This window comes from Neomonachus schauinslandi, chromosome 5, assembly GCF_002201575.2.
Source record: "Neomonachus schauinslandi chromosome 5, ASM220157v2, whole genome shotgun sequence".
NCBI classification, from domain to species: domain Eukaryota; kingdom Metazoa; phylum Chordata; class Mammalia; order Carnivora; family Phocidae; genus Neomonachus; species Neomonachus schauinslandi.
The window spans coordinates 65,686,545-65,690,533 of NC_058407.1; positions in this window are offsets into that span (position 1 = coordinate 65,686,545).

Genomic DNA, 3,989 nt, shown 5'->3' on the forward strand with positions numbered 1-3,989 from the left:
AGATGAACTCAAATTAAAAAAGAGGAGTTAACTGTAAAGATAAAGGCAGCAATCTTAGACACACAGAAGCAGGAGACAAAGTCCAAGGTGGACTTCACAGTGACCTAAGCTGAAATTCAAGTCAGTCCGTCTCTGTTCTCTGACTCGATTCCTTCTTTCTCTTCTGTTTATGGACTCTTTCTCATTTGACTCTTCTTGCTTTTTAAAGCACATCTGATATCTTCTCTCTATATACTAGGCTTCCTCTGATTATTTATAATTTTGCTCTCAAGTGACTTTGGCTGTCCTCGACTTTGGTGTGCGTTGATACCAACCTCAGTCGTGCTGAATGTGAGCTCTCAGAGAAAGTTCACAATGACTGAGTGTAGTTTCTGTGATTTGGCTCAAATTCTTGAGAGAGTCTGACCGTTGTTGTCTATGCGTCTTCCTGGTCTATTTAGAATGGGGTGAGGTGGCCATGGGTTGGGGTCAGAACCACTTAGGCCTGGCCTTCACAGCAGAGACTGAACAGCAGGAATTCTGAGATAGGAACTGGGGAGGCAGCACAAATGTCCCAACCCATGTCAACTACTACCCCAAACCCAATGTTTTCTCCTGACAGCGTGAGAGTGGGTAAGCCTTATTTGGGGAGGGCAGGACCCTGTTGGTTATGGCACAAAACCAAGTTGGATAGTGTTTGGAGCATGGATAAAAATTTGACTTCTGATTCTCTGTACTTTTTCTCCCTCTACTACAAATTTAACAGAAAGTTAACTGCTCCTCTCATGGAGATACAGCCATCACTGTGAAGAGTTAAGAGAATTTTTGGGTAAACTGAAGGCTAGATACTTATGTACGTTTAATTCATTTATTCATTCATTCAATTAATTAATCATAGCAAGCACCTACTCTGCCTGTGATAGGTGAGAAGAAGAGTCTCGGATACTCCGAAAGTTTATTTTATTAATGGGTTTTTGGGATATGTGTTTGTTGGGCTTTCCAAAGAATACCATCTAGATTTCACCAGTGAGAAGTTCCAAAATACTCTTGGAATCTACTGGACCTAAAAATTTCCAAAAGCAGAGTATTAATAAATTTAGATACACAAACAGTAGTCATTTCTGGCTCTGAAAACTAAGTTCAGTCCAGTGACTGGAAAGAAAAACTAAGCAGAAAGACTAAAACAAACATAACATTATCATCCTTACTTTCCATTCCCCATAAATGCATGGCTTTAATGTGAGCTTCCAGTTGTAAGGAAACTTATTATGCTTACCCAAGGCAGATATTAATGTGTGTTTTGATGTCTTAAAATCTACTGACTAAGAACTATAAGGAGAAGGAAGAGGGTGATCATTTAAGAAGTTGTAATTAAACTGTGTATGTTGAGGGATGTACTTTCTATAGACACATTTATCTTCATAGACATGTGAGTTGTTTTAGGTATTTTTAACTGATACAGATGAAGGACAGAACTAGGTATCAGGGGACTTGAACTCAATGTAAGGTGTGTAAATGCAGACAAGTCCCTTTCTCCCCATGACCTGTATGTCTTTGTCTTTTTGCATATCCACCAACTTATTAGTGGGATCAATTGAGAACTGAGAATGTTAATGGTCTTTAAAAACTGTAAAATCCCATTCAGTAACTCTTTGAATTTGACTGAATTCATTAGTTTTTTGAAAAATCAACATTACTTCCTGACTCGACAGTGAAGTTGTCTTACTCAAACTTACAATCTATTTTTGGTGACTATTTAATCAAAATTCCATCTCAAATATATTTAGACTAGTGTACTTAACTTATATAGTGGTTGTGTTGCAAGTTTATTTTCTGAAAAACTGCAGGAAGGAATAAAAAACATTGGAAGGAAAGGGTAAGGATATGGATATTTATAAATTACTATTGACTGTACAAAACAATAACTATAATTTCCTTTGTAGTATAAAATCTATGTAGAACTAAAACGCAAAACAAGAAGAACACAAAAGTCAGGAGGGGTAAATAGTTTAAAAGGTTTAAGGGTCTAATATCATAGGAGTGGTAAAAATAATAATTTGTATAATTCTTGAATAAATCAAGGATATATGTTGTAAGCTCCAGGATAACTACTATCAGAATGGAAAACTAATGTATAATTTGCCAAGTTATTAGAATGAGGACATTAAATAATAAGAATTTTTTGAATAATTGAAAAGAGGCAAAAGAGAAAGAAACAAGGAAGATAAAACAAAAGGAAAAAGGGAACATAAAAGAGAAGAGCCTAATAGAAAATTTAAAATAAGATGGTGTCTAGAAACCCAATTGGATCGGCGATTACACTGCATATAAGTGAAATAAATTTGAAGTAAAAGACTATGATTGTTAGATTAGATAAAAAACAAACCCAACTATATGCTTTAAACCTAATGATCAAGAAATGTTTAATGTATAAGGAAAGATAAATAAACCATGCAACCACTAACTATAGTGAAAAAGCTCAGATAGTTCTACCAATATCAGGCAATGTGCATTTTAAGGCAAGAAATATTGTCAGAGATAAAGAGAGATGGTTTGTAATTATATGGGTCAATCCAATAGGAAGATACTACAATCCTAAATCTCTATGCACCCAATAGCATTGCTTTGAAATAATTTAAACAAAAAACAAACAGAAAAAGGAACTATATACAAATCAATAAACATAGTGAAAGGCATTAATATATCTTTCTCAATAGCTGCTGGAACAAGCCAGAGTAAAAAAATCAGTAAGAATATGGAAGATATTAACAGTACAAGTTTGCAAACCTGATCTAATTGCCACGCATGTAAAATTGCACCTACTAATGACCAGTTCATATTTATTTCAAGTGTACATGAAATGCTTATTAAAATCAATATAGAAATTAAATAAAGAAAGAAAGTCTTAACAATTTCAAATTATTGGAATCTTTCAGAATATCTTCCCCGGGTAGGAGAAACTAAGATGGTGGAGTAATAGGAGGACCCTAGGCTTGCCTTGACCCTTAAACACAGCTAGATAAATATCAAATCATTCTGAATACCCAAGAAATCAATCTGAGAACTGACAGAACAAACTGCACAACTACAGGGAGAGAAGAGGCCACATCATGGAAGGTAGGAGGTGGGGAGATGTGATTTTGGGGAGAATTGGATCACAGGTGCTGCAGAGGTGAGGGAGCCCTGGTCACAGAGAAAGATGAGGGAGAGAGAGAGAGAAGAGCACACAAGGGATTGCACAAGGAAAACGCTTCCCTAAAGCCATGACTGGGAAAAAGAGAGGGGCTGATTGTCATGAGATTTTACAATCAGCAGGGCTCAAAGACTAGAGTTTTAGAGGTCCGTAGCATGGCTGGTGTGGAGCCCTAAGGTCATTCCAGTGCTCCCATGGAGAAGGAAAGCAGAAAGCCTGGGAGAGATGGCACGATCTGAGGATCCCCCGGAACAAACTGGGAGAGACAGTCCCCCCTTCTTGGAACACATCTGGGAGAGGTGGCATTGCCTCTCTGAGGACAAAAGAATTGGCATTATATTTCCCCACCCATTAGCAGAGGTGCAGACACACCTGCTGAGAGCGGCCAATCTAGACGCTGGCTATTTGCTCTGCCTTACTCCAAACACCATGCCCCATGCTTGTGTGCAACTGCCCTTCTGAGACAAACCTTCGTCAGTCCCAGTGCATCAAGACCCTCCCCTACAGGACCAGCACAGGTCTGTGCTATGCCAGGTCCCTAAAGATTGGAGTTTTAAACTCAGCCAGTGTGTGTGTAGGGGGTTGCCTGGGTGGCTCAGTCGGTTGAGCACCCAACTCTTGGTTTTGGCTGGGTCATGATCTCAGGCTCATGAGGTTGAGCCCTACATCTGGCTCTGCACTCAGCATGGAGCCTGCTTCCCCTCTCCTCCCACTCCCTCTGCCCCTCCCCCTACTTGAGCTTGCTTGCTCTCTCTCTTTCTAAAATAAATAAATTAATAAAAAAAAAATACCAACAAACTCAGCCTGCCTGCCTGAG